The sequence below is a fragment of the Parasteatoda tepidariorum genome, chromosome 10 (assembly GCF_043381705.1).
Source record: "Parasteatoda tepidariorum isolate YZ-2023 chromosome 10, CAS_Ptep_4.0, whole genome shotgun sequence".
NCBI lineage: Eukaryota > Metazoa > Arthropoda > Arachnida > Araneae > Theridiidae > Parasteatoda > Parasteatoda tepidariorum.
The window spans coordinates 10,831,112-10,844,203 of NC_092213.1; the positions used below are offsets into that span (position 1 = coordinate 10,831,112).

The 13,092-nt window shown below is 29.7% G+C and overlaps 1 protein-coding gene across 1 annotated transcript in view; it reads right to left on the reverse strand.

Moving 5' to 3' along the window:
* Window positions 1-4,385, reverse strand: part of LOC107450044 (zinc finger protein 271-like) — a 42,113-nt gene extending 37,728 nt beyond the window's left edge. Inside the window, exon 1 of the mRNA XM_071186642.1 lies at window positions 4,376-4,385. The gene's annotated coding sequence lies outside the window, so the exon portion shown is untranslated. The remainder of the gene's footprint in view (window positions 1-4,375) is intronic.
* Window positions 4,386-13,092: the final 8,707 nt, after the last annotated feature.

Consider the following 13,092-nt stretch of genomic DNA (forward strand, 5'->3'; position numbering starts at 1 on the left):
TCTCCAGGTATGTGTAAAATTTTAAATATCTTTAAGTGAACTAAGAAATATTGAGAAAAAGGAAATAAACCTTGTTTAAATTTTTTTCTAATTTTTCAATTAAACAGTTTTTTTTTTAAATTTTTTAACTCCATGAATTTTCCGGAATTTCGACTTGGGCTCACAATCACCCCTGGTCTATTGACTGAAATAAAAATTTTGTTGGCTGAAATGTGACTGAGATGATGCAATGCATTTCAAGTTATTAAATGAAAGCAAAACTGACCGTCAATCTACGACTAATAATAGATTGACGGTCAGTTGTCCATTTCGACTGAAAGCATTAATATTTATTGAATAAAACTGTCCATCAAAGTATGACTAATAGTAGCTTGAAGGTAAGTAGGTCATCCGTTTTAATCGAAAATATTCATTTCAAAAATTTCTAATGGAAAACCCGTTTGCATTACGATCGCAAATGATCTTTGCAAAAATTATTGTTTAATTTAAAACAATTATAGCAATGAATATTTACGATCAAAATGGGAAGTGGCACTTTACTCGTGGCACATATTTAGTCATTGGGTCATAGAAGAAGTAAATAATTTTTAAACCAATTCAAAATATTTTAACTGAGAAAGTATATGGAATTTTTTATTGCATCTTAAGCATCGAGGAAATTTTAAAATATATTTTTGACAATCGAAATGCGAAAAATTGTTATAGAGTGGGAGAAGTAATACATTCCTAAATATCCAATCATACATAAATTAAATATTTGAGTAAAAACATTTAAGACTTGGATAAATTACGTTTCAACTCCTCAATATTAAGAAAAGTTTTTAATAGCAAAAATCTTTCGTCTAAGCTAAAAAAAAAAAAAAAAATTATGAAACTGGTTGGCGAGCTGAAATTGTTTTTATTACCAGTTAAACGTGTCAATAGATAAAAGGATTGATTTTTAACAGACCCATTTGTTTGGATACACTGTCTTTCAGTTCTTCGATGCCAATACACTAAATAATTTTTTAAATTTATATTTTGCTTCAAAATGTATAATTCATTCAAAAAATTCATTGGCTTAGAATATAAATATTATAATTGCTCACACAGCAATTGTGAAAAAAAATTGAGCTTGACTAGAATGATTTAAGTCAGGACTGAATATATCTGAAGCAATTTTGTAAAAAAAAAAAAACTGACATTAATCTTGAATTAGGCAAAATTAATTGAATTGAGGAACTTTATCCATATAAATTCAACATTCATACATGTTAGACTATGTAAAGGCACAATTTCAGAATCACATGACATTAAATGGCAGAATTTGATATTCAACAGATAGTGCTAAGTTGGGCAAAACCAAGACTCAACAGTTATGACTGCAGTAAGGCTGTCATTTATTAGAAATGCCATAAGACATCTTGACCATCATTTAGTAGCAGGTGTTCCTTTGAAACTGTCCTTACAATGCCTTTTTCTTTGGGGGAGGGATAGTCTTGTGGCAAGTTGGACTGGTCATCCATAAGACTAGTAGTAGACAGTTGCTATACTATTTGGAATCAGAAAAAACAGTGTAGGCTATTTATTTGTCGACGCTTGCCTCTTTTAAAAGTATTAAAAAATGCATGATTTTTACCCAACCTATTTTCTTTTTAATTTCTAATTCTTGAAAATTTATTTTTGATGACTTCAACATCAAATTATACGTCTTTTTAGCTATTACTTTACATCAAGTTTGAATAATGCTAAGCCTTTTTCTTTCATCGGATAAAACCTGAGAGTTTTTAAGCAGACTTGACAAGGTAGCTATATTCTACAATAGCAAGCCAAAAATTTCTGAAAGGTTGATTACAGCGTGTCAACTGTAAGTGATGGGCACATAAAGCCTATAGTGTTGCAAAGAAACATGATCAGCTTTATTTGTGATTTCCGTATTTAAAGAACAACTACAATAATTTATATACATAATTCCTTTGTTTGATTTTTAAACCCCTAAATGTTTCTCAATGTATGATGGTCATAATATTAATTTGTTGCTACAAATAAATATTCCAGCAGGAAAAAAGCACATTTTTTATCATTTCTATACATACCCGGTTTTATTAAGATTTATAAAACCAGATTAATTTTCCTTATGAAATATAGTTTTTTTTAACATCAAATAATTGTGATTTCTAGAGTTAAAAGGCTATTTAATCAACCAAACTAAAATTTATTCATGGAATCTGTTAAGAAATAAGAAGTGAAGGACCTAGCTTTGTCCAGCTTCACGTACATGTCACAAAATTTTTATGTTGAAGATGAAACTCTGAATAATATTTTGCAAAATGCGAACCAACAGAATTTTAAAGATTATTTCCTAAAAGTCAGCTACTTTAAAACATATCGTCGCTTTGAAACTAAGCCGTTACAACTAAAAAAAAATCGAAAAATGAGATATTTGGGTCATTCTGTGTGAAAAAATTACCCTTTTAGAGAAACAACGTGTTATCTTCATAGTTCCATAAAATTAATTTAAAGAGCCGATAAATCGTTGGCGCGATTAGCATTAGCGCGGAAAGTTAGAAATTGCTCTCCTGAAAAACTTACTTTTTTGAGTTTCCACGGTTTAGTTTCAAAGCGACGATATATTGTGTCATATTAAATGTAACATGTAAATTACTGTTAGCTGCTATCATAGGTGAAAACGTCTTATCATAAATCCCTTAAGGGATCTTTTTTTATCATTTATTCACATATCTTATGTATGAGCCAAACTAGTATTCTTTTATGTACAATATTTGAACTCTATGTTCACTTATAGATAAACACACATATATTTGTAAGAATAACAACAGGATGTTAGCAAACCAATGTAAAATTATATTTAAGAATTAGTGAAAAAAGAGGATGCCATTTCTAATATCAGAATACTTAAGAAAGCAAAACGGAAAAAAATAAAATACATAATTTAACGATAGTTTGAATTTAATTCAATTTCGTATTCTCAAATTTGCGACTAAATATTCATATTTGCAATAGATTATTAATTTATTCTCCATATAGATTCCATATTTTTTTTATTCCTCATTTTTCTACCAAATATTATTTTCCAGTTATTTATCGATTACTTCATAGGAATTCATTTTTCCTAAGCAGTCAATTTGTTACGAAATATTTTTTTCTCTCGACTCAACTGATTACAAATTTATCTTCTAGTACAGATTAATTGTTTTCTTAACTGTTAATTTTGCTGTGCAATATTTGTAATTGATTAATGAACCATTCTCCACAAAGATTCATATTTTTTTAATCATTAATTTTGTTGCCAACTCAATATTCTTTTGCAATTGACTTTCCCGCGGAATTTTTTTTTTACTCACTGTCACTTTGAAACTAAATGCTAATTTGTAATATCTTATTAATTCCTGTCCCCCTAGGATTACAACGATAGACTAAACCATCTCTTAGTAGTTTTGATTAATACAACCATCTACAAAGGACATCAATATCATTTTCTAAGCTTTTGAGAAATAGTTTTAAAAAGCTTATGACAATAATCGTTGCAAAATAGAAATATCTATATATACAATGTTCTTTCATATACAAATATAGATTTATAGGATAATTAGTTGAGCAGCAGTAACAACACCCACAAATTATATCACCTAATCGTAACGAACAATTTTTTTAAAATTACATTTTATGATATTATCCTTATACTTGTTATCAATAGTTTTTAGTTATAATCTATCCTTTCAACTATGATTATTAAAGAGTAATCTTTGTCTTCAACTATGAGCTTGGGGTAAAGTTTATGCTGTAGATTTAGTTGAAATCTGATTATATTCAAGCCAAATCAGCTAGTTTTTTTTTTTTTTACAATGTCACTACTTAATGGGGAAATACTGTTTTGTGTTTAGTGACTGTAACCCTAAATAAGATGTCATTCATTATCAGACTGCGTTATCCACTTTTTCTATAATATATAGCATTTAATTTCTAAATTAGTATTTAATTAAAAATTAAGTGAAACAATTAAAAATTTGCAAAACGAACTCTGAAAACCACTCCTCTAAGTAGAACATTTTATAAGCGGTGCAGAGACAAGTAGTAACAGATTTTTCTGCAATAAATATCATGTAATAGTGCAGAATGTTCTGCAATTCGAACAACAAATGCGAAGGAATGAAAAAAGGTACCAAGGGGATTAACATCGGATCCTAGACCGTTTATTTGACTAAGTAATACAATACAACAATTGTTTAAAAGGTGCCTGCTGATATCATTACACAGTATGCAATGCCGTAAAATTGATTCCCAAACACGCTAAAAGATGCCAGGAGTGTTTTTGATGTCCTGTCAAAACAACGGCAATTCATGCTTAGTTTAAGTACGACAAACTTAAACTGACCTCTACTTTTTTGTCTCTTCTAAATTCAGAACATAGGTTAATTTTTTGCGGTTTTCTATGGTTCTTAGCTCAATGCAATAATGTTTTGATTCTTACAATGTCTTTGATCACCTCACGGATTTGTCGCTCTAAATTTGAAACACACTGTGAAACTATTACTATTAGTAAAAATAATATGCTAACAAAAATTTAAATGTTTTGTTTTAGTTGGAATAGTGCAAGAAACAGTTAACATGAAATTAACGAGTTTGTTGACATAATAACAGATGAAATTAAATGGTTTGGACATATTTACATGTTTTATAGGAGTGCTAGGAACATACCATTAAAAATAATTTAGAGATTTGAGGAAGAAAATTGTAAGTAGTAAATAATAGTAAAAAGTCAAAGTAGCTGTTAAAAAATTAACAATTATAATAAACAAGGAGGAAATAACTTTACCAATAACAAACAAGCACAAATACTACTTTTAAAATTTAAGTCACAAGTTTTTGTTTATCAGATTATTAGTTAGAAGCAAATTTAAAAAGGATTGGAGAAAAATAACTTGTATAAAACGGAATAACTATGCATTGCAAAAAGCAAGCGAGATTTTTTATAATTTTTGTTACGAATTCCACACAAGAAACAATAGATAATTTAAGCCAAAATAACAATTTTAAAAATCACAAGAACAAGTCAATTTACAGGCACAAAAGATTTTCTTTCTATACACCATTTGTGATTGAATTTTAAAAGATTACAAATTTAAATACTTATTAGGTTTTCAAATTTTAATCAGACGTAAAAGTTAGTAGTATCGAAGAAAAACTTAATAAATCGAACAAAAAATAAAAGTAATTAAGTCACATTCAAAATTTAAACATAAATAACAATATTATAAGCAGGAAATAAACTTTGCTTAAGCATTAACTAATTAGCACCAAAACATTTCTTCTAGCTCATAAATAAAAAAGATTTTTAAAAAATTATAGAAGTTTAAAATTCATAGATATAAAATTGGAAAATATTTAAACAATTTAAAAAGCCGAAAACTTTAAATAAAGAAAAAGAAATATCCTAACCTTTCTGCCATAAGTATGAAAATTATCACAAAATTAAACAAAAGTGTGAAATAAGTAAAGAAAATAAAGATTAACATGCATTTCAACTTATTTAGAACTGTGATAGAAATTTGAAAAGCATTTTCAGTAAAAATAAAATATATTAAATCGAAATTAGAAAAAGGCAGTAAATAATGTGCTCATTAAATAAGCCGAAATCAGAAAGAGAAAAAACTTTGGTAGGAAAACACTCACAAAGCTGTTTTCCTACCAAAGTCTTTTCTTTTTCTTTCTGTATTTTAAATAAATTAAAAGCTGAAAGCAAATTAAATTACATGAAACACTAAGTAGACCATCTCGAATCTAAATTAGAAGTCAATGAACCTTCTTTTTCAAAACAAAATTGCAAAAGATTAAGAAGTTTTTAAATGAATTTAATAAAAAATTCATGGAAAATAAATAAGCAAGCCCTAAACTTATAATGTTTTTATATTATGTTTTTGAACCATAATTTTTAAAATGTCATAATAATAACTATTTTTTCATTACAATAAGCAAAATTGTTGAAGGAATCAGATAATTAAAAAGGTTACAAAACATTTAACTATCACAGAAAAAGTAAAGAACACTGAAAAATAAATTAACTATACAAGTTTTTGAAGTATTTATAATACAATGAGCGTTCACATAAACTGAAAGCAGTTGAAAGTTTTTTAAGTGTAATTTGCCTGCAGCATAAGATTTTAATTTAAGGAGATAAAAAATAGTCTGAAGAAAAGAAAAATCAAAGATTTTAGCAAGTTCATTTATTCAAATTAATTTCAGTTGCTCAGTAACTAAGAGAAATTTGATAAAATTTCCCTTTAATGGTAATTTAGTTTGACAAAATTTACCCAAAACACAGGAGAGTATTCTCTTTCTGATTCAGTGGACGATTTCCAACAAAATTTCAAATAAGAAATATAAATCTATTTTCTGTTTAAGTGAGATGCTCAGGGTTGTCAACTATTGATGCTATTTTAATATAAATGAAAGAAAATCCAATAATGAATGTGAACCTTAATGAAATGGCTAAATATCGCGTAAAAGTAATTAAGATTAAAATTTACTAGGAAATTAAGAAATAACACATCATTTTATGGTTTTTAAATTTAGTTGATAGTGAACGTAATTCTCGAAATATTTAACATAATTGTCATACAATATTCTAAAAAAAAATAGCTTTTATATTTCGAACAATGAAATAATTTTTTGTTATTTAAAATCTTGGCAAGGAATAGCTTATAAATATTTCTGTTATTTAATTAAATGCCGTTTTTCTTTTTTTGATGAAGAAAACAAAGTAGCGAAATGCAAAAGAAAATATATATACATGAACATACAAATCAACAAAATTAGTAATTAATAAAAAATAAGCTTCTGGAACTGAGGCAGAAAATAAATAATTATTTTTTATTCTATAATACAAAATGTACATAATTGTTTATTAATAAAATGCAGTGTGACATTTAAATGAATTTGTGAACTCTATGGTAAATTATGTTTACAAATTAGTAATGATCATTATTTAATTATATTATCCTGCAGTTATTAAATAAGAAGTGAAACAAGCTGTCGAATAAATATTTATGATCAACTTCATAAATACACTAAAATCAAAATTGATATACATTTTTTGTTTAATTCTCTTTTTCTTATTTTCGATATTATTTCCTACTTTAACTGTTTTATTCCTCTCTTTTAAGAGGCCTCTACCCTTGCCATCTTGGATTTTAGGTCAAATTTTTCGTTTTTATGATATTTTTTCAACTTAGCTTTTGATGATATACAAGGCATGGTGAGAACACTTTTTAATGTAACTTTATTAAAAATAAAAAATTAACAAAGTATAAAAAAATTTTAGCGAAGTGAATTTTTATTTATAAATAATAATTTTTATTTATAGTGCGGCGTAGATTGAATGTATGTCCGAGGGAGTTATCTGTTATCTTCTTGTAATATATTTGTAAGTTTTTAGAATTTAATTTTATCACAGTTTAGAGTTAATACAAAACAATTTGGAAGATGCTAAATATTTCATATACATAAATTACACAAAAAGAAATATTCTTATCAAAAAAAAATTACAACAGACATATTGCAGAAGTGGATTAATGAAATTTTGTCTGAAAAAATCTACACTCTATGCTTTATATCTCAAATTTCTGATTTGCAGACGGCCTTGTATCTTACGTGTATGAGAAGATGCTACCAAATGGAGAAAAAACCGACAATCAGCTTATTTTCGAAAATTAAATAAAGAGGATTAAAATTATATTTAGAATTTTCTCTTTCCATCTCCACGTCCCGCAGAAGACACGGTTCCCAGCAGATCACCGCCAGAAGTCCAACATCACTGTCTGCGGTCAGTGTGCGGGTGGGTGACCACTTGGATTAGTCTGAGCAGGGAACGAGGGAGGGTGTGCGGTATTGGTCCTCGTTTAACTGTTCGACCGTAAAGTGCTTGACTTCGCGTGCAGCTCGTCACGCTACCGAAGCGGGGATGCCATCCCCTCTGTAGAGAATCAAAATTGTGATGCCATATTTTCGGATCATTCTCGGGGATGCTTCCCAGACCGTCGCCAATAGCCCATTGTGGAGTTCTAGTGAAACGTAAATGAACTACAAGAACAACTTTTCATCTTCACCACTTTGACAGTTGAGTTCAATTGAGAGAAGAAAAAAAAGCCTCTCTCGGTATCCTCATTCTTTTTATCTCTCTTATCGTTTGCCTTTCTCTTATTTGCAGAAAATATCCATAAAAATAGTTCACGAACTGTCCACTTCTGAGATGTTTTTTTTTTCCTTCTCTTTCTACTACCTGATGACAGAAGGCATGTTCATGATAAAACAAATAGATTTGCAAATTTTAAAAATGATTTGTTAACAAGTTGATCCAATCCCTAAACATAGTTCACCAATTGTCCACTTCCTGAGATGTTATTTTGCTATCTTATGACGGAAGGCATGTTTACTATAAAACAAATAGATTTGCAAATTTTGATAATGATTTGTTAAAAACAATATTAAGAAAACGTTGATAACAAATATTTAAATTATGGCAGTTATCTGGATTTTCATGCAATGGCAGAGTTACGTTAGACTATGGCAAATAGCTATTTTCGTCTGTAAGACTTAAGAATCCTTTGTGAATTTGATCTCTAAAACTTGAATAATCATATCGAAATAATCTATGTATCAGACAATTAAAATTTTAAGATATTTGTGATCCGTTCCATTTTAACGGTATTTTTTTATATTACCATAATGATATAATATTTTGATAATGACTAATAGACTAATAAAAATTAATATTTATCTCTTTGATATATTTATTTACATACTAGCTAAATACCCGTTTTTCGCAAGGGGAGGGAGACAAAAAATAAGTTAAGAATCAATTAATCATTACTGAGGAAACCCTACGAAATCATGACTCAAAACTGAAAAGCACATACCGACACAATTAAAGAACTTAATAGGAGAACCAGTGACATTTTTAGGGGATTAATGAATTTTAAAAAAATAACTAAAAGTGGTTGCATTATTATGAGTTTCTTTAATGTACTAGAATTATGTTTGCCTTCACTAAAATCTTAACATAACTAATGCACATCAGTTTTTAGTATGTTTGCATTGATTTTTTTTTTTTCAAACAAGGCGGTGGTAAATAAATTAAGCAAAGAATTATAAGTTCCGCATCCTAATAATTTTGTAATTAGTTCAGATACAACTTTTTTTCGTTCTGAAATCGTCACTTACTTGGTTTTTCCTCCAAATCAATAAACTTAGAAAAATGTCTAACGTTTTTAACCAATCAGAAAATTCTATTTCATTATCCCACTCGAACGGTTCGTCGTAGAATGTTCTAATGTCAGCAGTGGCATTCCTTATGCTTCAAACTATCTGTATATTGAATTTCCTCGATTTCTGTTTAATGGCTTATATGAGTCTATAACGGACACATCCACACACAGATAGACATTCATTTTTATGTATATAAATAATTTCATTCGTAAATTGTATATTCATTTTAATTACTACAATGCTTTTTATTAAATTTATCAACAGATCTGAATCTACCGATTCGAATCAGTATTAGTGATTCTTTTCATATCCGATATTCACCTCGATAATTCGCTTTACCCAATGCTAATAAAATTGTTGCAACGATATTTTGTTCATATTATATCAGTCTGTGTTTATATGATATAACCTAGGTGTGGATAAAAACCCAATGAAGCTGTTAACTTTCAGCAGGCCAGTATATGGCAAAATTAAGAAATTTTGCTTCTGTCCACTTGCCGTATATTTTACAGTGGCTACTTTTTCAAAAAGTAAAAATTTTAACTGATTAAAAAATTATTGATATTAATAATGTAAGACATTTCTTTTGAAACATATGGCCATTTTTAAGACGATTAAAAAAATTTTGATATTTATAAAGTAAGGCATTTGTTTGAAATCATATGGCCACTTTTCCAAAAATTTTAAACTATTAAAAAATATATATAAACTATTAAAAATATTGATATTAATAACGTAAGGCATTACTTTTGAAACATATGGCCACTTTTTTAAAATTTTAAACGAATAAAAAATCGTCGATGTAAGGCATTTCCTTTGAAGCATATGGCCTTTTTTTTTCAAAATTTAAAAGTATAAGCTATTCAAAAGATGTTGAAATCTCTAATGTAGGCAGGGGTGTCAAACCCACACCTCCTAGAAGTAGAAAGGCCTCAGCACGGATCAATTTAGTACGAAGTTAACCGCGCAGTAGACGAAAAATGATAAAGATGTCATTACGTTAGGGGTACTAAGCTGCGCAGTGGTTGAAAATATAAAATATGTTTACGCTTGGACTACTAAGGGATATTTATGGTAACCCGTGCTGAGGCCTGTTCTTTCTAGGAGGTGTTGGTCAAACTCTAGGACTGCCACTAATATTAAGGAAAGAGAGAAAAGATTGGCCGACTTGTGCGTGCCAAGCTAAGATCATTACATAACTAGTCATTTTCACTCCACACCCCTATTAGAAGTGACTTATCCTCGTAATTATAGTTCCCGCCACGACGCGAGACAGGTGTCTGAAGATCTTCGCCTGAAAGCCGTACTATACTTTAATTATTTATTTATATTTTTTATTTAATTTCTATTTTAGCTGAAAAACTAGTAAATATATCAATAACTAGAGGGCACCTTCAATAAACACATTTATATTTAGAACTTAGTAGCTATTTTCATTGACTAGATGGGGCCACAGAGAATAAATGACGTAGTTAAAACTGAACCACCTATTTCGCCTGTATATTTTCAAAAACCGAAACCTAATTGAGTGTTGTCATCTCTAAATAACCAATCTAAACTAATGAGTTTTGCCACCGCTGAGCATATAAAACTAAAATCATACATTCAAGAGGGTACAAATAGGAGATATGTAACTTGTTTTAAAACTAAAATTGATTTAGGTGTTGCCACCGGAATTCAGAAATCTTGGAAACTGAAACCAAAACTAAATTAGGTGTTGCTACTAGAATTTAGAAATCTTCGGTACCGAAACCAAAACTAAAGCAGGGGAATCAACTAAACTCGAGCACCACCTAAGCCGCCTGTGCAGCTTCTATCGTGAACTCGAGGGGAAAGTAGGGAAAACTTTTAATCTTTATACAAATAAAGTGAGGAATGTGAGTTTGCTTTTCCTCATTTATATTTTTCTAAGTAGCAAGAAAATTCTTGCCTAAAATAATAATTTTACTCATAACAATAAATAACAGCGCACCAAAGAAAGGAAGAAAATGTTTTTCCAAAATCTTTCATTCACAGAAAATAAAGTTAACCNCATTCACACATCGCCTCGTAGTCATAACATAAGCGGAGGGATACACCGGAAATTTTCTAAATTTCCTCCGGTTTAAGGACGCTTGTTATTGTTTACATTAGGCCACCCATCCATACAAATAAAGTGAGGAATGTGAGTTTGCTTTTCCTCATTTATATTTTCCTAAGTAGCAAGAAAATTCTTGCCTAAAATAATAATTTTACTCATAACAATAAATAACAGCGCATTAAGCTAGGTTTTGTTTTTAACTAGTTATACTAGAGTTATGTTTTTAGTTAATTAATTAATCGTTTTTTTTTATTTTATAACTGCCGTTGAACAGCCGACCCAATTTCGGGTTTACGACTACTAATGTTCAATTACCCCTAGTCTTGTTATTTTGAACCAACCCAGCAGACACGAAAACTCCGGCATCTGTACACCCAGAGGTATTGATTTGTTATGGAACTTGGAGGACTGTGCGACTCGACAGTTTAAACGTGCATCTGTCACCATTTACTACACGGGGAGTCTTCAGCCGGTCTGGGATCGAACGCACGAACTCTTGGACATGGGCCCAGTGCCCTAACAACCAGGCTATCCCGTCCCACTTAAGTTGACCGTGTAGCAGATGGCGCTACCGGTTAAAATTCGCCGTGAGACTTCCTGGTGACTACTTCCGGCTGATTTTTAAACCTTAGCTTGAAAAAAAAATCTTACCATCCACGATTATTATGCTTGTAGTGTTTTCAATATAACACGATCTTTCAACGAAGCAGATAACAAATGAATTTGAAAGATTTCGCATGCTTGCTATGATAATACCCCCCAAAAAACGGCTAGCTACTTCCTAGAATATTAAGCCTGTTCAAATGCTGCAGCATGACATTAGCGGAGGGATACAGCGGAAGTTTTTAAAATTTCTTCCAGTCTTACGAAGCATGTTTTTGTTATATATAGTCAACAATCGATAAGAATATTCTTACCTTTGATTTCTGTAAACTGCATTAAATATATTTGCAATCTAAAATTTCAATCCACTCCTGTTCTGTTAAGCCTAGTTCTAATTTGTCTTAATATTCTCTCTGTGCTGAGTGTATGTCTGATTTACTAATTAATTTTATTTAAAGAATTAGTGTCTGCAACCTAAATTACTGATTCGTATTTTATATTGTCTCTCAAAAATTATTGAACTGGTTCTTATGTTTATGATATCTTACTGTAATTATGAATTTCAGTGTTGTTGAATAAAACAGGGTGGTTGGTGGCGATTACTCTACACATCAAGTAGCGTAAAAGAACATTCTAAGTCTCTCCTTTGCCTCCGAAAGCAAAAATTATTTGAACAAACTCGAGCTCTGGATTGTACATCAGAAACTAATTCTATGCCTGAAATGTGTAATAGAGGATTTGGGTGCAAAAAACGGTGTCTTGGGATATTCATCCACTTTTAAATGCACCTGGATAATTTTTTTTTTAATTTTTTTCCGCACATGCGCTGTATAAAGCAACTACTTCAATTACTCTAATCTGGCACAGTTTTTATTATTTTTTTTTTATTATTAAAGCAATAATTTCGTTATCAGTTTAAAACTGATTCAAACGCTTTGTTTCATTTTTTTTTTTTTAAATATTTAAGTTATAGCAAAAGTGGCACTAGACCTAGTATATATTTCGGACATTCACCAAAGGTCTAGTCATACTAGGTCAGGTTAAGTGCCATTGCCCGATATAAATTTGCCCGGTATATCCTACACTGATGTTTTTTTAAGGTCAAGTGCCATTGCCCGGTATATCCTACACTGATGTTTTTTTAA